The 22,441-nt window shown below is 42.0% G+C and overlaps 1 long non-coding RNA gene across 2 annotated transcripts in view; it reads left to right on the top strand.

Moving 5' to 3' along the window:
• Nucleotides 1-22,441, top strand: part of LOC132400283 (uncharacterized) — a 40,234-nt gene that overhangs the window by 4,674 nt on the left and 13,119 nt on the right. The gene's annotated exons all lie outside the window — the stretch shown is intronic.

Here is a 22,441-nt window from a genome sequence, read left to right as displayed (position 1 = left end):
AAAATCATCATAAGTAAAAAAGGAGCTATTTATCTTCCTGTAATTTCAGCAATATGTCCAAAATTAGAATTGGTTTATTATTGTCACATATACCAAGGTCCAGAGAATTTGTGCGCCATTCATACAGATCATTTCACAGCATAAAGTACATTGAGGTAGTACAAGGGAAATGCAGAATATAGTGTTACAGTTGCATAGAAAGTGCAGCACAGTTAGATGATAAAGTGTAAAGGTGGTAATGAGTTTATCTTTAATGTACAAGACATGTTCATTAGTCTTATAACAGAGAGATAGAAGTTGTCTCTCAGTCTGGTAGTGTGTGCTCTCATGCTTTTGTATCTTTTGTTTAGTGCAAAGTAGGGGAAGAGATAGCATCTAGATGAGAAAGTTCTTTTATTATGCTAGCTGCTTTTCTGATCCAGCAAAAAGTGATGACCCAGTCCATGATCGGAGGCTTTGCTAAAATGGTGAGGGACCATGGAACTATAACACTTCAGTTGAGGAATTTAAGGAAAGAAGGAGGTATTATTGTCTGTAGAAGTTATATATCATCAGCAACTCATCTGTATTAAGCCCAATCAATCATTCTTCCTAATCTGATCTCCCAAAATCTTCCAATAGCCAAGCCATTGTTCAGTCACATTTTGTATGCAACTAAGTTTGATAGTTACCTCTAAAGTTTACTAGTGCTGACATTTCTTTAAAAGCTACACTTCAAGCATTTCAGCACTAAACAATTAACAGAGAGGAAGGCAAATAAACTACTGATCTTCTGCAGTTGTGGTTTAAGAGATTTTATGTAATGCTGAAGTCGTCTGCATCATTTCCTCATGGACTTATTGCCTTAGAAGTATAAAAAAATTGAATGCTGAATAAGAATTCAAATTCCTACATTTTCTCTAGTCATATCAGATATATTAAACTATTTTTTGATTCCAGATATTTTTATTTTACAGGCATTGGGACTAGCTGGCAACAATGGGAAAATAATACCCTAGATTTTAATGGAAATGAAGCTAATTCTTGCATATTCATATTTACTGGGCAAGTGCCTCGAGCCAAAATGGGGTCACACAGATGTGGAGAAATTAAGGGGGAGAAGTTACAGAAATTGAGTTCATGCCATCAGGTTGGAAGCTACCCAGATGGAATATGAGGTGTTGCTTGTACAACCTGAATGTGGCCTCTTCCTGGTCCTTTCTCTTCTCCTCACCTGCCTATTGTCTCCCTTTGGTGCCTTTCCTCTGTCTCTTTGTTCCATGATTTACTCTCCTTCTCCTATCAGATTTCTTCTGCTTCCGCTCTGATGCGCCATCAATAACTCACTCTGAGGCGTAAGGCGAGATATCGGCTTTTATTGACTGGAAGAAGGAACCAGGAGTGAGTGACCATCATACTACGTCCTGGAGACTGAGAGAGAGAGAGAGAGAGAGAGAGCATAGGCTTCAGATCGCCTTTATACAGGGGTCTGTGGGAGGAGCCACAGGAGCAGTCAGCAGGGGCGTGTCCAGACAGGCTCATGTAGTTCACCACACGCCCTTTCACTTTTGATGCCATATCCCCAGATCCCTCTGTTCTATCGCATTCCTTAGTGCCTGTACCACTCACTGTGTAAGATTTGTCCTCCAGAAATGAAACACCTCACACTTGCCTGCAATAAATTCCGTATGCCATTTTCAGCCCATATTTTTCCAGCTGGTTCAGATTCCACTGCAAGCTTTGCTAGTCTTCGTCGCTGTGCTCTACATCTCCAGTCTTGGCATCATCTGCAAATTTGGTGATCCAGTTTACTACATTCTTGTCCAGATGATTGATACAGGTGACAAACTGATCCAGTGCCAATCCCTGCAGCACACCACTGGTCACAGACTTCCAGTCAGAGAGGCAATCATCTACTAGCATTCTCTGGCGTCTCCCGCAAAGCCAAAGTCTAGTCCAATTTACTACCTCATTGTGAATGCTAAAGTGTTATGTCATGAACAGGATTTGATAAACGATCTCGCAGTAAAGGAGCCATTAGGAGGTAGTGATCACAATATGATAAGCTTTTATCTGCAATTTGAGAAGGATAAGGGCAGCTTGGAGGTGTCAGTGTTGCAGTTGAACAGGGGAAACTATGGAGCCATGAGGGAGGAGCTGGCCAAAGTTGACTGGATGGATAGCCTAGCAGAAAAGACAGTGGAACAGCAATGGCAGGTATTCTTGGGAATAATGCATAAGGTGCAAAATCAGTTCATCCCCCAGAGAAGGGAGGATTCAAAGGGGGGGGGGAAGGGGCCATAGTGGTTGACAAAGGAAGTCAGAGATTGCATAGCATTAAAAAAAAGGAAATATGATAGAGCTAAGGTGAGTGGGAGGACAGATGATTGGGAAGTTTTTAAGGAACAACAGAACTTAACTAAAAAGATACTACAGGGAGAAAAAATGAGGTACAAACGCAAGCTAGCCAAGAATATAAAGGAAGATAGCAAAAGCTTTTTTTAGGTATGTGAAGAAAAAGAAGATAGTTAACGACAATGTTGGACCCTTGAAGAATGAATTGGGTGAAATTATTATGGGAAACAGAGAAATGGCAGAAGAATTTAATGAGTACTTTAGATCTGTTTTCATTAAGAAAGATACAAGCAATCTCCCAGATGTATGGATGGGCCAAGGACATAGGGTAACAGAGGAAATGAAACAGATTGACATTCAGAAGGAAATGGCGATGAGAAGACTGATGGGACTGAAGGCTGACAAATCCCCAGGACCAGATGGTCTGCACCCTAGGGTACTAAAGGAGGTGGCCCTGGAAGTTGCAGATGCATTGGTAATCATTTTCCAATGTTCCTTAGATTCAGGATCAGTTCCTGAGGGTTGGAGAATGGCTAATGTTATCCCACTTTTTAAAAAAGGAGGAAGGAAGAAAACAGAGAACTATCGACCTGTCAGCCTGACATCGATGATAGGAAAGATGCTAGAGTCCATTATTAAGGATGAAATAGTGGCATATTTGGATAGCAGTGATAGGATTGGACCGAGCCAGCATGGATTTACCAAGGGTAAATCATGCTTGACTAATCTGTTGGAGTTTTTCGAGGATGTAACCAGTAAGTTAGATGAGGGAGATCCAGTGGATGTAGTGTACCTCGATTTTCAGAAGGCATTTGATAAGGTCCCACATAGAAGATTGGTGGGTAAAATCAAAGCTCAGGGCATCGGGGGGAAGGCATTGACATGGATAGACAACTGGTTGGCAGATAGAAAGCAAAGGGCAGCGGTGAATGGGTGTTTCTCGGAATAGCAGGTGGTGACTAGTGGGGTGCCACAGGGCTCAGCATTGGGACCACAGCTGTTTACCATTTACGTTAACAATTTGGATGACGGCATAAAAAATAACATCAGCAAATTTGTGGATGATACTAAGCTGGGTGGCAGTGTGACATGTGATGAGGATGTTAGGAGAATTCAGGGTGACTTGGGTAGGCTGGGTGAGTGGGCAGATACTTGGCAGATGGCATTTAATGTGAATAAGTGTGAGGTTATCCACTTTGGGAGTAAGAACAGGAAGGCAGATTATTATCTGAATGGTGTAGAGTTGGGTAAGGGAGAAATACAAAGAGATCTCGGAGTCCTTGTTCATCAGTCACTGAAGGTGAATGAGCAAGTGCAGCAGGCAGTGAAGAAGGCTAATGGAATGTTGGCCTTTATTACAAAGGGAATTGAGTACAAGAGCAAGGAAATCCTCTCGCATTTGTACAGAGCCCTGGTGAGACCACACCTGGAGTATTGTGTACAGTTTTGGTCTCCAGGGTTAAGGAAGGACATCCTGGCTGTAGAGGAAGTGCAGTGTAGATTCACGAGGTTAATTCCTGGGATGTCTGGACTGTCTTACGCAGAGATGTTAGAGAGACTGGGCTTGTACACGCTGGAATTAAGGAGATTGAGAGGGGATCTGATTGAAACATATAAGATTATTAACGGATTGGACAAGATAGAGGCAGGAAATATGTTCCAGATGCTGGGAGAGTCCAGTACCAGAGGGCATGGCTTGAGAATAAGGGGTAGGTCATTTAGGACAGAGTTAAGGAAAAACTTCTTCTCCCAGAGAGTTGTGGGGGTCTGGAATGCACTGCCTCGGAAGGTAGTGGAGGCCAATTCTCTGGATGCTTTCAAGAAGGAGCTAGATAGGTATCTTATGGATGGGGGAATCAAGGGATATGGGGACAAGGCAGGGACTGGGTATTGATAGTGAATGATCAGCCATGATCTCGAAATGGTGGTGCAGGCTCGAGGGGCCGAATGGTCTACTTCTGCACCTATTGTCTATTGTCTATTGACGTTGTTAAAGGCATTGCTAAATTCCAATTAGACACCATCTGCTGCCTTGCCTTCATCAACTTTTCTGGTAACTTCCTTGAAAACTCCAGAAGATCTTCTGTCAGGTTAGAATCATTTGGTACAGAATATGCAACCCCATTGAGTTAATTACTGCTAAGTAACTTTATGTCAAATATGAGTAACTTTAAATGAGTTCATTCTTACCTTAAACTTTGCATTTTTCCACTTTCGACCTTCTTTTTAAAATTTCTTTTTCCCTTCTAATCAAGTTATTCTCCAGATTGCTTTGCTTTATTTACCTTCATAATACCATACAGAATGATGTTGGTCCATAATCGCTTCCAACAGAGCAATCACAACAGCCTCCTCTTCCTATTTTCCTGTACCTCTGTAACTTATTTTTTCTCAAATATCTGTCAATTAATTTGCTACTTAGATGGACCAAGAGGCAATTTTTAGGAGGCAAATAAACCCCTAACAGCACAGATTTTGGGAGGTAATTTTCCTTTCAGGTTCTCCAGAGATATCAGGAAACCGAGGGGTTTAGAGTGGAGAGGAGTGTATGAGGAAGTGGAGTTGAAAGTTGATACAGACATGAGAGAAGAAATTGGTTTGATTCAAATAAATTCATGAAACACAGGGGCTGACAAGTCTGTTTCCCTGCTGTATGACTGTATCGTGCACATAAGACAAACAGACAGACATACTTTATCGATCCCGAGGGAAATTGAGTTTCATTACAGCAGCATCAACCAAGAATAGTGAAGAAATATAGCAATATAAAACCATAAATAATTAAATAATAATAATAAGTTAATTATGCCAAGGTGAAATAAGTCCAGGACCAGCCTATTGGCTCAGGGTGTCTGACACTCCGAGAGAGGAGTTGTAAAGTTTGATGGCCACAGGCAGGAATGACTTCCTATGACACTCAGTGTTGCATCTTGGTGGAATGAGTCTCTGGCTAAATGTACTCCTGTGCCTAACCAGTACATTATGGAGTGGATGGAAGTCATTGTCCAAGATGGCTTGCAACTTGGACAGCATCTTCTTTGCAGACACCACCGTCAGAGAGTCCAGTTCCACCCCCACAACATCACTGGCCTTACGGATGAGTTTGTTGATTCTGTTGGTGTCCGCTACCCTCAGCCTGCTGCCCCAGCACACAACAGCAAACAAGATAGCACTGGCCACCACAGACTCGTAGAACATCCTCAGCATCGTCCGGCAGATGTTAAAGGACCTCAGTCTCCTCAGGAAGTAGAGATGGCTCTGACCCTTCTTGTAGACAGCCTCAGTGTTCTTTGACCAGTCCTGTTTATTGTCCATTTGTATCCTCAGGTATTTGTAATCCTCCACCATGTCCACACTGACCCCTTGGATGGAAACAGGGGCACCAGTGCCTTAGCCCTCCTCAGGTCCACCACCAGCTCCTTAGTCTTTTTCACATTAAGGTGCAGACGATTCTGCTCTCACCATGTGACAAAGTTTCCCACCATCGCCCTGTACTCAACCTCATCTCCCTTGCTGATACATCCAACTATGGCAGAGTCATTAGAAAACTTCTGAAGATGGCAAATCTCTGTGTTGTAGTTGAAGTCCGAGGTGTAGATGGTGAAGAGAAAGGGAGACAGGACAGTCCCCTGTGGAGCCCCAGTGCTGCTGACCACTCTGTCTGACACACAGTGTTGCAAGCACACGTACTGTGCCAGTCAGGTAATCAATAATCCATGACACCAGGGAAGCATCCACCTGCATCACTGTCAGCTTCTCACCCAGCAGAGCAGGGCGGATGGTGTTGAACGCACTGGAGAAGTCAAAAAACATGACCCTCACAGTGCTCGCCGGCTTGTTCAGGTGGGCATAGACATGGTTCAGCAGGTAGACGATGGCATCCTGAACTCCTAGTCAGGGCTGATAGGCGAACTGGAGGGGGTCTAAGTGTGGCCTAACCGTAGGCCGGAGCTGCTCTAGAACAAGTCTCCCCAGGGTCTTCATGATGTGGGACAAACATTGCAGAAATCTTTTTATTTGTACATTCCTCTCCACATCTCTCCTTTCCTCTTTCATTTTTGCCTCTTTTACTTTCTTTCATCAGTTACGAAGTCAATCAGGACTTAAAACCCAGCAGATAACCAGCAGGGAAAGGCAGATAACTAACAAATTAGGAGGATATGCTGATAGGTTTGGAGGAAGTTGAGTGGAAGGAGGTTAGTTTAACACCTGATCAATGAGAGAGTCTAGTTGGGCTAATTTGCAGGATGCTATTTTATAATTTCTATGTTAATAAGTAATAGATTATGAGAAAAATGGCAATAAGAGCTGATTAAAGGAAATGAATGAATAGATTGTAATGAAAGTCTCATCTCTAATGCTATTAAATAAGTCCCGGTATCCCTCTGAACTGGACACAATCAAGAAGCAAATTCAATTCACTGGCACTAGTTCTCCCTCATAAAAATATATTTTAACTCCACAGCAGGTAATGATTACCAGCTGCTATGTAATTGCACCATAGAATGAAGCAAGATTTGCCAGCCTCCTGCTTTGTGTCAACACTGGATTGATTGAGTGCTTTATCAAAGTCCAACTTTGCGTTATTTAGGAACTGCAAGGTAATATAACTTACCTGCTTATCTGACTTCTGACAATGGGGGTTTTTAAGTCCTGATTGACTTCGTAACTGATGAAAGAAAGTAAAAGAGGCAAAAATAAAAGAGGAAAGGAGAGATATGCAGAGGGAGGTACAAATAAAAAGATTTCCGCCATGTTTGTTTTGGTTCCAGATTGCAGTCCCTTTTGTTTTCCACTTGCACAACCTGAAGGTATAGAAATGTGCAATCAATGAAGTAGTTCTAAAGTGCATCTTTTGTTGTAATTTACCACACACAGCAGCCAATTTGATAAAGGGCTACAAACAGCAGCAGGAAAATGGGCAGGTAATCAGTTTCAATAGAGGAGTAAGTATTGGACAAGGTATCACAAGTAATGAACCTGCTCAACTCCTGAGAGATCTTTTAGCTGAGTTAACAGGGCCTCAGTTTATCTTATCATCTGAAGGATCACAACTCAGTAACACAGCTCTCCAATGATATTACACTGGAGAGTCAGCTCTGATTTTGTTGAGTATATGACACAGAGCCTGTATTGAGATGAATAATAAGTTGTGCCTGGATATACAGGGGAAAAGGTAGTCATAAAAGAATGCGATGACTCATGGGTTATTGCTAATGTCAGGCAAGTGCAAGCAAATCTATTAAATGTTATCACATATTCCCAATCCTTTGAAGAGATTGACAAAGTGCAGTTTGAAACTTCCATTCAAACGAAGCCCTTGAAATCAGACATTAGTTCCCATCTCCCATCAACACCATTGTCCAATTAATCTTTTGCTCAGCCACCCAAAATTCAGGATCTTTCGCAATAATTTTCCCTAATGAGACTACCTTGCAGCGTCTTACTGAGACACGCAAACTGCTGTTTTAATGCATTCTTCGGAACTAACATGATCACTTCATATTAAAATAAAATACTGTTTAATGGCTGTGTGTTGTAGTAGGGTTTGACAGCTGTCCTTTTACCTCCACACCCAAAATGACTGGGCTGGAAGTTTGTTTCTGGCTGTTTATGTGCATAATTAATAAGTTGGGAGAGTCGTAAATCAGGTCTTAATCTGCCACTGAATTGTCAACCACATTTAGGCAAGGCAAAAGCCACATGGTGCCTAAATTCTGAAACATTATGCTGACTCATTAATGTTTGTTGAAAAACTGGAATGAGTACATTGTTGGATAAAATTAGATTAGATTAGACTCAACTTTATTGTCTAAAGTCAATAAATTTGTCCCGAGTACAGATACAAAACCAATGAAATACAATTAGCATCTAACCAGAAATGCAAAAGAATAGTGTTACTTACAAAATGACTGTGAATAGAAGTGCTACAGCACACAAATATAAAAGTACTGAGACAGTACAATATGGGTGCAATACTGCTTAGTGCTGTGATGTGAGGTTCAGCAGGGTCACATCCTCAGGGAAGAAGCTCTTCCTGAGCCTGCTGGTGTGGGAGCGGAGGATCCTGTAGCACCTACCGGATGGGAGGAGAGTAAAAAGTCCATGGTTAGGGTGAGATGCATCCTTGGTAATGCTCTTCACCCTGCCCAGGCAGCATTTATGGTAGATGTTCTCAATGGTGGGCAATTGGGTGCTGATAATCCACTGGGCAGTTTTCACCACACTCTGGAGTGCTTTGCGGTCCGATACGGGATAATTGCCATACCACACTGAGATGCAGTTGGTGAGTATGCTCTCAATGGTACAGCGGTAAAGGTTCGTCAGTATCCTGGGACAGAGGTGAGCTTTCTTGATGCTCCTCAGGAAATAAAGGCGCTGTTGCACCTTTTTGATCAGGATGGAGGAATTCAGGGACCAGGAGAGATCATCAGAAATATGGACTCCAAGGAATTTGAAGCTTGATACATGCTCCACTACAGCTCCGTTAATGTAGATGGGGACATGAGTGTGGCTCCTAGCATGCCTGAAGTCCACAATGATCTCCTTGGTCTTCTGGCTGTTGTCAGAAGGGCCAGGTTGTTCTCGGCACACCATGCAGCCAGGTGCTGGACCTCATCCCTGCAGGCCCTCTGATCAGGCCAACCACCATGGTGTTGTCTGCGAACTTGATTATGGAATTAGAACCATGTACAGGAATGCAGTCATAGGTGAAAAGGGAGTACAGAAGAGGGCTCAGCTTTGAGGCACGTCAGTATTCAGGGTGAGAATAGAGGAGGAGAGGTTGTCTAATTTAACAGATTGGGCACTTAATGAGCACTTCGTTGGGCTTCTAGCTAAGGTACGTTTAGCTTGATTTTGATATTCTTTGTCCAGCATAACCATAACCAATTATCATCTTCTAATCAATAGCAACTAACTACTTTAATAAATGATCCATAAATCTGAACGTAAAGTTGAAAAAAAAATCTTTTGCAAAAATTTTGAAATTTTAGTCTTACACATGGATGTGTTGAGGAAGAAGATTTTAATTGATTGTTTTTGGTTTTTGCTGAGAAAAAGATAAAACAAATGCGACTTCATTCACCAATAAAATAAAATCGCTCACGTGAGAAGTTCAGTACTGATGAGATGAGGAATTTGCAGAATATAAATAGGTGTAATTGTCTTATTGTTTATCAAAAAAAATCTGTTTAGGGTTTTACTGGAGTCATTATAATTTATACTATTGAAGTAGTAAGCTAATATCAGCTCAGACAAGCCATGCAAATTTTTAAAGTTTGAATAATTAGTTTGCTAGAATCACAAATGTCATTTTATTAAGCAAACTGAGACAGATGTGCACAATTCTGCTAATTCCGTTGCAGAAAGTTTGATGGATATTAATTGAAGGAATAATTAACCTTCTACTCTGTCAAAGAATATCTATTATCCATCTGTTTTATATAAGGAAATGCATTGCATTGCATCTTATGCTTGTGATGTTCTCAGGCTGCCCAGTGCATGAGGGAGTAAGATTAATTCAGCTGATTATTTGAGTCAGCTCTTCAATGGTAGCTCTGTAACTTCCTGTAATGTGTTAGGCAATTTGGTACTTGCCTCCCTTATGAATCAATGATTCCTAAGGCTAAGAGCTCCAGATATTCATTCAACTGAATAAAAACATACAAGAGTCAATATTATATAATAATCTAGTATCAAAAATTGTCTGTTCCTTCAGATAGTGCATTTGCAATGGGATTCCAGGTGAGAAAGGACAGCCAAACAAATGTCTAATCCTCCCAGCAGAAACTCCTAGACAAAGGGCAACCAACTTGAAAATGGACTGAAAGTTACTAACATTTATTGCTCATCCCTATTTTCACTTAAATGCTGCAGTTTACCAAACCATCAGCACACCTTACAATTTATGTAAGAATATAAAAGGTAGGAGCAGGTGTAGTTCATCTGCTCTTTGAGCCTGCTCTGCCATTCTTTGAGATTGTGGCTGATTTTCCACCTCAACTTAATTCCAACTGAACATGAACAATCATCTTCTTAGACAATCCCTCAGAAATATGGATGATTTGTTTCCATTCCAATGTTGTGGGTTCTGAAGTTCAATTGAGGTCATTATTGGAACCACACCCTTTAAACAATAATAATTGCCAGAGTATTGGGGGTGGGGGAGTAATGGCAGATGTGGTGAGTAGTTGGGTGGTTTGTAAGTTGTCATGCTTTTTCTGCCATTTATTCAGGACCATCATGTGCACCCGGTGCACTGACCCAAGTTCTCAATTCTGAACAGTCATGGGCTGGAATTTCCCAAGGGTTAGTGACAATGTGCCAGTTTTCTTCATTGTGTCTTTTCCCCTGTCTCCCAGAAATCTCATACCGGAGGTTGAAAACCCCTGTCCATTTGGGACATCTAGCACTGGACCAGTGAGTGGCACAGCCTGCTGAAATAGATAATTAATTCTACCCGAGGCCTCAATGCTGAGAATGGTGGCTTAGACACTGGCATTAATTCACTTACCCTTCCAGTGGACTTGGAGTATTTTAACAAGGACAGTAGTGGTGGTCTCTTTCCAGTGCCTGAAAGTAGTTCTGGTCCCAGAAGCACTCATTAAAGAGAGATCACTGCTGCATAGAAGATCACAGATTTGGTACCAAATTACAAGATAACCACACTGACCAATCTATCACATTTTAAAAACTCTTCAAGTTCAAGGTCAAGTTTGATTCTCATTCTACCATACATGAATACCCATAAATACAGCCAAATGAAACAGTGTTACTCCAGGGCCACCATGCAAAATACAGTAACAGTCACACACAGCACAGAGCAGATATAGCACATGTAGGATAGCAAGCACTTACAAGATATCAGTAAAGTACAGTCACACAAAAAAAAATAGTCCAAGACCCTGAGTCCATGAATATTGCAGCAGTCTGCCATAGAACAAGGGTAGTCATAACCGAAGGGTGGTAGTGGGGACGAGCTCCCACTGCTAAATAAATGCTCTTCATATCGTGCGTCTCAAACAGCCTCTGACAACCAAGTCCAACTCCTGGCCTTCACGTGTGGCACGGTTCTCATGCCCAGCGGAGCTGTTCTCACTGACAGGAGAAGGGGCAAAGGTGCACCACTGGCACCTTAAAACCAGTTGCTCCAGGCAATGGGGCTCATTAACGACGGATGATAGCTCATCTAGGAGAAGGAAACTCCAATTTCAAACCTCCACTGCCTTATGGCTATACCCGCTCACGGGAAAGGCTTTGGGAGTAAACCCCGGGGAAAAATCCGGAGTCGGAGTCCCGAAGGTGGCTGACTGCTGTACCCAGCGCCGGCACGGCAACTCCTGTGATGCTGCTGGCATCGAACTGTATCGACCTTTGTCGTTCCCTCGGACCTGTCATCAGCATGGGGGTGGGGGTCCCACTGCATGGGCAACAGACGGATCTCCATATCATCTGCCCTGGCTTGTGCCCTGGAAAAGCCACCCCCAGTGACTACCAGGGGTGCAGTACCCATGGTCGACCACGACCGACGGAGGCCAAGGAAGGCAGTAGAACACAATACAGCTCGTCTTCTGCTGAGTAAGCACTGGCAGATAACACAGGCTCCAGCTTGGACTTCACACCGTGCCACTCTGGTGCAATGCACTGACTCCAGCACCTCTCTCCTGGGTAGCTGTAAACAGGCAACACTGCGGCTTGAGGCCTAGTTCCCACTACGACCGAGGCCACGCAGTTTCCCTGCAGTCCACCCTTTCATCCACCAATATATCAGTGAATCAGACTTGCAGCATTTCACATTAACACTGTCCAACAGGGTATTTTGATCACAAGAAAAATGACTAAGATGACCACTTGCTATTAGACTGCATGGCGCCTTCCTGCAGCGACTCCTCCAAGGCCTCCCTGAGACAAGCAGGAGCACAGTCCACACTGTGTCCAACTCCTGCAGTTGCTCTGCCAATAAACAACTCACTGATGGGGCAGACCTGCAGTACTTAAGTTCTAAATGTCCAGCAGGGCCTTACGATCATAAAAAAATGTTCAAAAAAGACAATAACACCTTTGGTTGACCCCATAGAATCCACTGCGATGAAATGAGCCTCGATCTTAGTGGAAATTCTCTTTATTCTTGTGTCAGCGTGCTCTAGTGGGAAGTTTCACACTTTTGCACACCATATTGCTGCCAAGCTCTTGCCTACATCCCCTTAAGCCTTTTTGAATTCTGTCCCTTTAAAGCTTAAATTTTAAAATCTTTCTTCATTTCACTTCACAAGCAGCTAACCTGCAACCAGAGTAACAAGAGAGAGGAGACACTTCTGTCAAAGTCAGCTCATTACTCCCTCTTTCAACTTTAACTTGCTTATCGATATGCACCATTTTCATCTGTGAGAGACACTAATTAGAACTCTTTTTCTTTATAGACAAGAATCTGCTCAGCAATTGTACACAAGTGGACAATTTTGCCATTTGGCATATGGACTTGCTTAGACCTGCCACACAATTATGCAGACTCAAATACGTATTAAAAAGAGTCATCAAACTGACTTAGCAACAATTTCAGAACTCCATTGATGGTACATGACCTCATATTTCAGTCTCATCTAGAAGAAATCCGAGCCACACCTGGAGTACTGTGCGCAGATCTGGTCTCCATACTTAAGAAAAGATATACTGGCTTTGGAGGCAGTGCAAGTTGATTCCAGGGATGAAGGCGTTAACCTATGAGGAGAGATTGAGTTGCCTGGGACTATACTCTCTGGAGTTCAGAAGAAGGAGAGGGGATCTTATAGAAACATACAGCATTTTGAAAGGGATAGATAAGATAGAAGTAGGAAAGTTGTTTCCATTGGTACGTGAGACTAGAACTAGGGGACATTGCCTCAATATTCAGAGGGAGAAGATTTAGGATGGAGATGAGGAGAAACTGTTTTTCCCGGAGAGTGGTGAATCTGTGGAATTCTCTGCCCTGGGAAGCAGTTGAGGCTTCCTCACTAGATATATCTAAGAAACAGTTAGATAGGTTTTTACATAGTAAGGGAATTAAGGGTTATGGGGAAAATGCAGGAGCTGAGTTAACTGACAGATCAGCCATGATCTTATTGAATGACAGGGCACGCTCAATGGGCCGGATGGCCTACTCCTGCTCCTATTTCTTATGTTCTTATGTATTAGAAATCTTCATGTGCAGCACTGAAAAGTTCTGTGAAAGTTTACTATTTTTGAAATCAGTGTGGTTGTTAAGTGAATATCTGGTTGTTTGTGTGACAGTAGCACTGCACCTGTATTCCCAGTGTTTTACTCTTTCAATTCTATGTTACTGTTGATGAGGTTATGATGCTGGCTCCTGTCTTGTGAATGCAGGAACTAGAGCAGCTACGCATTTATCAAAGAGCCCGGAACTGCTGCAAAAAGGATTATACTCAGAGGCCGCTTTATTAGGTATGCCTCCGCACCTGCTCACTAACGTAAATATCTAATCAGTCAATCATATGGCAGCAAACCTGCAGGCATGGTCACGAGGTTCAGTTGTTGCTCAGACCAAACATCAGAATGGGAAAGAAATGTGATCTAAGTGATTTTGACTGTGGAATGATTGTTGGTGCCAGATGGGGTGATTTGAGTAATTTAGGATCTAAGATTTTCAAGCACACACTCTAGAGTTTGCAGAGAATGGTGCAAAAACAAAAAATAATCTGGTGAGCAACAGTTCAGAGGGGAAAAGCACCTTGTTAATGAGAGAGGGCAGCGGAGAATAGCCAGACTGGTTCAACCTGAGACAAAGGCAACAGTAGCTCAAAGATGCTGTATTCAATTGCAAGTAGCATTCGGAATAAGGCGGACAATCTTGTGGCACAATTAGAGATTGGTCGGTATGACATTGTGGGCATCACTGAGTCATGGCTGAAAGAAGGCCATCTTTGGGAGCTTAACCTCAAAGGATATACTTTATGTCGAAAGGGCAGGCAGGAAGGCATAGGTGTTCGTGTGGCTCTGTTGGTAAGAGATGGAACTACATCTATAGAAAGTGGTAATGCAGGGTCAGAGCATGTTGAATCTTTGTGGGTGGAGTTAAGAAACAGCAAGGGTAAAAACAAACTATTATGGGAATCGTATATAGGCCTCCAAATAGTAGCCAAAATGTGGGGTTGAGATTGCAAAGGGAGCTAAAAAAGGCATGTAACAAGGGTAATAACACAGTTTTAATGGGGGTCTTCAATATTCAAGGAGATTGGGAAAATCAATTTAGGTGTCAGATTGCAAGAGAGGGAATTTGTTGAATGCCTATGAGATGGTTTTTTAGACCACCTTGTGCTTGAGCCTGCTTGGGGAAAGGCTTTCTTAGATTGGGTGTTGTGTAATAACCTCATCAGCTTAATGTAAAGGAACCCTTAGGAGGCAGTGATCATAATAAGATTGAAATCATACTGCAATTTGAGAGGGAGAAGTATAAGTCACATGCATCAGTATCGAATGGAATAAAGGGTATTACAGAGGCATGAGAGAGGAGCTTGCTCAAGGGTATTGGACGGTATTGGTGGGGACGACAGCAGAACAGTCAGATGATTGGGAAGCTTTTAAATCCAACAAAAGGCAACTAAAAAGTAATAAGAAGAGAAAAGATGATATATGAGGGCAAGCTAGCCAATAATATAAAGCAAGATAATAAAAGATTCCTCAGTTGTAAAATTAATAAAAGGGAGATGAGAGTTGATATTAGACCACTGGAAAATGATGCTGGTGAGGTAGTAATGGGAGATGAACTTAATAAGTGTGTGGGGTCGAATAGGATCTGGGATCGGCCATGATGAAATGGCAGAATGGATTCGATGGGGTGAATAGCTTAATTCTGCTCCTACGTCTTACGGTCTTATGGTCTAAGTAAACACATGTTGCAACAGTGGTGTGCAGCAGAGCATCTCAAAATGTACAGCTCATTGAATGTTGATGTGGTTGGATTAAAGCAGCAGAAAACCACAAGCATACACTCACTGGCCATTTTATTAGGGACCTCTTGTAGGTTCTACTGCAAACTGGGACTATAGGAGTCAAATTATACCACCCCAATCCCAACTCTATGCATTGCTAAAAGACAGAGAAACAGTCTTGGTTACTGCAAAGACAAATGCTGGAATCCTTGAGCAACAAACAGTCTGCTGGAGGAACTCATTGGAACCTGGCATAGTCTTTCAAATCAAATCACTGACAAATCCTTTCCTGCAGCAGACAGTTTGTTAGTCTGTTACTGAGAAGTTCAAGCATCAAACAAAGAACCAAGCACACCAAAGAACGTAATAACTATCCACTGGATTTGCGCCGTGTGTCTATATGAGTGCTAAGCAGCTGAGGCACCAAGTTGTGGGTGGAGCAATCCCACAACCAAAACAAAACTAAGCTCTGTGGTATTGCTACAGCCAGCTGAGGTAGGCACCAGTAAGTGACCTATCTCCTGATGCCTTGAAGTCTTTCAGCCTATGCCCCAGAACAGGAGTATGATGAAGTACATTCTATTTGCTTGGGTAAATGGAGTTCAGCACTAGGAAAGACAATGTGGTGCAAAGCTGATTGGCACTCCACCCTACCCCCCCTAATGTACATACCCACTCCCTCTGCAACCGCCGCACCGTTGCTGAGTTCATCTCCTGCTCGATGCTTTCTGGAAACTCACGCTTGTTTCACAGAATTTTGCATATGTACAATATCCAGGCTGTGAAATATTAAGGGCGAAAGCAACAGTGACCTTTATGTTGTGCAACCACCAAGTTATGCACGCTGTTCTGGTTTGCAGATACATGACACAACAATGACAAAAGAATGGTAAAGGAAACCCCAGAGTGCTCAAATCATAATGTTGTGGGAGTGCCTGAACCACATAAACCGAAGCAATTCAAGGGACCAGTTCACAGGGGATATGTAATAAAATTGGTATCCCAAGCTACACCCTCCGCTGAATTGTAAAGAGAAAGAAGTGGGAGGCTTTAGGGCACCAAAGAGCTTGAAGGAATTATACCTCAGTCACCCACAAAGGAAAGTTGCCACCTCTAGTAAACTTTTACATGTCTATCCTACTGACTGTACCCAATAATGTCAACAACTACATTTGACCAAATCATGCATTTTCTCCTTCTTGTGCGTTTAGATTGCGGGAATAGATTTGGAAATACAGAATGTTATCATCTGCAAAGAATTCTTCAGCTGAAGGAAAAACAAATCAGAATCAAAATAATGATATCTTATTTATCAGCAACAACTACTGAGTCATTGAGCTAGTCTGTCACCATTAGACTGGCCCGGAGCTGGTGGTGTGACTCAGGAACAAACCTCACCAGGGAAGAAGAGTCTGGTCTCCCAAAGTATGTAAACCTGGCAGGCTGGTGTGAGGCAATGTGAGCAGGGCTCGGCTTGACTGCGGAGTTCAAAGTGAAGTCTCAGTTCATAGCTGTAACAGGAAGCATTTTTTAAAATGCAGGTAATGCCTTTCCATGAGCTTAAAATGTTTGGTACAACAAATAATAAATTCTGATTAACTTTTATCAGACTATATAATGGTCATATATGCCCATGGTAATGGCAGAACTTTAAAGGATAAATATATCACCATTCTAAGGTCAAGGCCTATGTCACTAGATGGTCGCATTGTCCTCTTGTATGCTGCTCCCATTAAGGTAGGAAGAACAATAATTTCTCTGGGACCGTCTTATATAGGAACCTATACAAGACACTCTGTAGAGACTATACCAACTAAAAACTGATACCAAGCCACATAAGAAATATCTTAGAGCAGGAGATGATAAAGATCTGGAGAAATTTTGGCACATGGAGTTTGGGCAACAGAGGGAAAACTGTCATTGGTGGAGCCAGTGATGATCAAGAGACAGGAATTATAGATGTGTGGGGATTTTAAAGCTGGCAGAGTTTTCATAAATAGGGAGAAGAAACCCATAAATGAACTTGAAAATGAGCATGATACTTCAAAATAAAATGTCTTATCAGATCAAAAGCCAAACTATTCCTCTTCATATTACTTTTAGTAACCAACTTTAACATAATTATATTATATGAGAAAAACCAATGAAAATAAATTCAACTGAAAGTTCCTTGACGAGAAATGTTAATTCTACCTTTCTATATCTAGAGATGCTCCCTGATCTGCTGAGTACTTTCAAGCATTCTTGTTTCATGTTTCCATTCTCTAACCATTAACTATGGAATAAGCTGAAGTCAACTTTTCATGAGCTATGTTTCCTCAGTCATTCTCTTTCAGATAAAATTCACAATAAAACGGCATTGAAGTATCAAGATGTTAAAACGTCATGGTGAAGATCAATTAAGTGGACAGCATCAGGAGTTACTAAAAGAAGATTGGTTACAGAGATGAACTTACAGGAGGGCATTGAGGGAGGAGAGGCAGGCAAAAGAGATGAAAATGCTTCAGGCTGGAAAATCTGGGCCCAATATTAAATTTGAGGACACTGTACCTCACCTTAATCTGAATATTAGGCTGGTTGTCTTCTCAACATCCAACCCAAACTCTTCCCACCGACAACCAGTACCCTAACATTTGCACTCCTCACCCTTACAATCATGCTCTGAAATCTTTAATGTACTTAATGCCAACTAAGCACCCCACAATTCCCCAGGTGCTTGCTTCTACACCTGGCCAGGCTAACTTTACACAAGTTATCCAAATATGTAAATCTTTAACAGCATAATTAGCACATTCAGGTGTAGTTCTCTTCAACCTGTTCCACAGCTTCATTGGATCATTGGGAAACTGATGCATCAAGTCCACACTCCCACCTGAACCCCACTCCTCTGATTTCCTTAATGCATTGCAATTATGATTAATAGAACCTCTATATCTCCAGGCAAGCTGGGTTTTTGCATACCATCCTGTTAATCTTCTGGTTAATATCAGGCCTTGTGCATCTGTAGAGGTGTTACAGCTAAAAGGGGCCATGTATATTTTGCTGGAGAGAATTCCAGAAATGGCTTTATTGGAATACTGATAACATAGGCCTCATGTTTGATGTCTTTTTTTCTAATTTAGGGAAAGAATCATGCAGAACTGTAGGGTACTGAGGTCTGTGGCAGAACAAAGGGTTCTGGGAATACAGGTCTATAATTCATTCGAAGTGACATCACAGTTTGATAGGCTTATAAAGAAAGATTTTGGCACGTTGCCCTTCATACATCAAAATATTGAGTACAGCAGATGGGATGTTATGTTGAAGTTGTATGAGATGTTCATGAGGCTTAATTTGGAGTATTGTGTGCAGTTTTGGTCACCAACCTACAAGAAAGATGTAAACAAGGTTGAACGAATACAGAGAAAATTTATAAGGATGTTAATGGGTCCAGAGGACCTGAGTTATAAGGAAATTTTGAGTAGGTTAGGACTTTATTCCTTGGAATATAGAAGAGTGAGAGGAGATTTGAAGGGGTATGCAGTTTTATGAGGGGTATAGATAAGGCAAATGCAAATTGGCTTTTTCCACTGAGGTCAGGTGGGACTACAACTAGAGGGTGTGGGTTTAGGGTGAAAGATGAAAAATTTAAGGAGAACGTGAGGGGAAACTTCTTCACTCAGAGGGTTGTGAGAGTGTGGAATGAGCTGCCAGCACAATGGTGCATGCAAGCTTGTTTTCAAGGTTTAAGAGAAGTTTGGATAGGTACATGGATGGTAGGGGTATGGAGGGCTCTGGTCCCCATGTAGGTTGATCGGAGTAGGCAGTTTAAATGTTGGTACAGACTATATGGGATGTAGGGCCTGTTTCTGTACTGAACTTTTTGATGACTTTATGACTCTATAATTTTGTAAATGTGCAAGAACGATACATAAGTACATTCTGGTCCATCTTCAAAATCTTCATCCTTACAAGCAATTCTTAGCATTTCCTTGATGCAAGTTTGAACCACTGTATCTGTTGCCATTAGTTTATCAGGTCAGCTGACAGTGTCTTTCAATAACCTGAAGATAGTTCATCTCTTTCACAGGAGTGTTTGTGTTGCTTTCGACACTGTGCATGACTTTACATGGGTTTTCTGAAAATGGGTCTTGTAAATAAGTTGCTGAATGTGTATTGCTGTCCTCACATTTTAGTAAGAAAATTGTATCTATCTGCTACATGATTGCATGATATATAAAAGGTGACATATTTACAGAAGTAAGGAAGAGCACATATAGTAAGACAGATGGTTTTAAAAGTCAAAGGTATAAATGCCAACATTAGCTGCAAACAACATATTTACAAGTAAGTTACAGAAATCTATAGAAATTGCATTATAGAACTATATAGTACGTATAGACAAAGGTTCCAGTTTTTCTGGGGGGATAAATGTTCAATGTTCTCTATGGACACAGTTTCACTTACAGCCTTTTTGTGGTATCTAAACTTTCTTGGCAGGTTCTTTTGCATCGGGGAAACAAGCCTCTTTAATCTCCCGATTCCTTCGCTCCGCAGCAGCACTGGATTGCAGCTGGAATGAGGAGCTACACTCCACTTGTATTCCCATTTGTTCAGACGTGGCTTGAAAGCATGTATGCAGGCAGGAGTGCCAGCATATGGGAATACGGAGCTTTGGTGTGCTGTTGTGGTTGCAGTCTCACTGCAAGAAATCATGGAGACTAGCCACATATATGCTGTGCAAAGATCAGTTATCACAAGTTTATACTGTTGTGACAGTGAACAAAGTCACTGGAGAGACACTGAAGCTGGTGGATGTAGAAGTCTTTATTCAGCCAAACATGCGAGCATCATACATGAGACGCTTGTGGTAGAAAAGGCTCCCTAATCCAATAACCCATGATAGTTTTATATGCTACAGATCAAAAGTAATGGCAGGACAATTCTATAGTTACTATATATCCATGATGCTTCCTCTGAATTGCGTATGATTTTCAAACACCTGAACCTTCACACCAACAGTCCAGGTACCCAAAACGAATCCTAATCACCTTTGTCTCTGAACTGCATCCATGCATATGCAGACATCGCAGGTCAATGAGTGTTTCATGGTTTGCAATCAACCCCATTCTGCGGCTCCAAGAAAACCATTGTTCTGAGTTGCATTGTAAACTCAATCTGCTAACTTGGTTCATGTCTGAAGATTGATCGCAGTTGAAATTAATATTCGCTAAATACCATAACTCCAGAATGTGCTCTCATATATTCGGTTTCTGACAAGGTGTGTTGCCTTGGTATGCCAGAAATAGGCCGACATAACCAATTTCCACACCTGCATTGGTGCAATTGGTTTTGTCTGTCTTGTAGGAATTGGTTTTGTGACTGTCTCTTCATTATAGGCCATATATTCTTTAAAATTTGCATCTACTTGCTTACAACCCCTCAGCATACAAGGTCACCAATATTTTATTTTTTTAATTAAGCCCATCACCCTTACTGGGGCAATGGCCACCAATAACCAACCTCCAGATTCCTGTCTTGAATCTGTCTTTCATATTGTCCCCAGGTGTAGCCCATCTTCTTGATGTCAGCTTCAAGTTTAAGTGTTCCTTGGATGGCCTCTCTTCCACTTTCCCTGGGGATTCCACATCAGCACGTGCCTAGTGATGTTGGTACTTGGCTTATGCAGCATGTGTCCTATCCATCCCCACCTCCTTTCGCTCTTAGCTGATGAGTTCTTTGCCATAGATAGACATTGCTGATGACTCCTGGCCAGTGGATTCAGAGGATGTTTCTCAGACACCTATAGCCTTTGTTGGCCTCCAAGTCTCTGCCCTGTACAGAAGAAACGAGATCATGTTGTTGAACAGTCTGATCTTAGTGCGCTGTGACATCTCCTTGGAGCACCAAATGTTTTCGAGCTGGATAAAGGCTAATCCTTGCCTTGCAATGTGCATCAATACATCCTTGTCTGTCAAAGACACCACACGGGCTTCTACCTCCTCAAGTGGACTTCTCTTGAGAGTGACTGGGTCGGTGCTGGTTGAATTGATCTTGAGGACTTTCGTTTTCCCTTTGTGGATGTTAAGGCATACTTGCACTAACGTGGTTGGCAGGTCTTTTTTTTTCTTGCATCTGTCTGGGTATGGGGCAGGAGAGTTACGTCATTAGCAAAGTCAGATCACCCAGTTGTTTCCATAGGGCCCACTGGCTTCTCAGGCTTACTGTACTTGGAGGACAATTTCTTGATAATGTTGTACAGCTTCTTTGTGTCGCCACACCCCACTGCTTGTTCTACTTCTGCCAGGCTGTCTATATATAGAGCCCATAAAAAGTATTCACCTCCCCCAACCCCTTGGAACTTCCCATGTTTTCATGTTTTACAACATTGAATCTCAATGGATTTAATTTGGCTTTTTGTGATACAATCAATAGAAAAAGACTCTTTTGTATCAGTGAATACCAAGCTATACAAAGCGATCTAAATGAATTACAAAGATAAAACACAAAATAATTGATTGCGTAAGTATTCACCCCCTTCTAGTCAGTTTTTACTATATGCACCTTTGGCAGCAATTACAGCCTTGAGTCTGTGTGGATAGGTCTCCATCAGCTTTGCACATCTGGGTGCTGCAATTTTTTCCCCATTATTCTTTACAAAACTGCTCAAGCTCTGTCAGATTGCATGGGGATTGTGAGCGAACAGCCCTTTTCAAGCCCAGCCACAAATTCTCAATTGGATTGAGGTCTGGACTCTGACTTGGCCACTCCAGAACATTAACTTTGTTGTTTTTAAGCCATTCCTGTGTAGCCTTGGCTTTATGCTTGGGGTCATTGTCTTGCTGGAAAACAAATCTTCTCCCAAGTCGCAGTTCTCTTGCAGACTGCATCAGGTTTTCCTCCAGGATTTTCCTGTATTTTGCTGCATTCATTTTACCTTCACAAGCTTTCCAAGGCCTGCTGCAGTGAAACAACCCCACAGCATGATGCAGCCACCACCATGCTTTACGACAGGGATGGTGTGTTTTTGATGATGTGTGGTGTTAGGCTTACATCAAATACAGTGTTTAATCTGATGGCCAAAAAGCCCAATTTTGGTTTCATCAGACCATAGAAACTTCTTCCAGCTGACTGCAGAATTTCCCACATGCCTTCTGGTGAGATCTAGCCGAGACTTCATGTGAGATTTTTTTCAACAGTGA

Source organism: Hypanus sabinus, chromosome 10 (assembly GCF_030144855.1).
Source record: "Hypanus sabinus isolate sHypSab1 chromosome 10, sHypSab1.hap1, whole genome shotgun sequence".
Classification (NCBI taxonomy): domain Eukaryota; kingdom Metazoa; phylum Chordata; class Chondrichthyes; order Myliobatiformes; family Dasyatidae; genus Hypanus; species Hypanus sabinus.
Note: the sequence above shows the minus strand (reverse complement) of the source record. Positions and strands in the feature narration are given on the sequence as shown.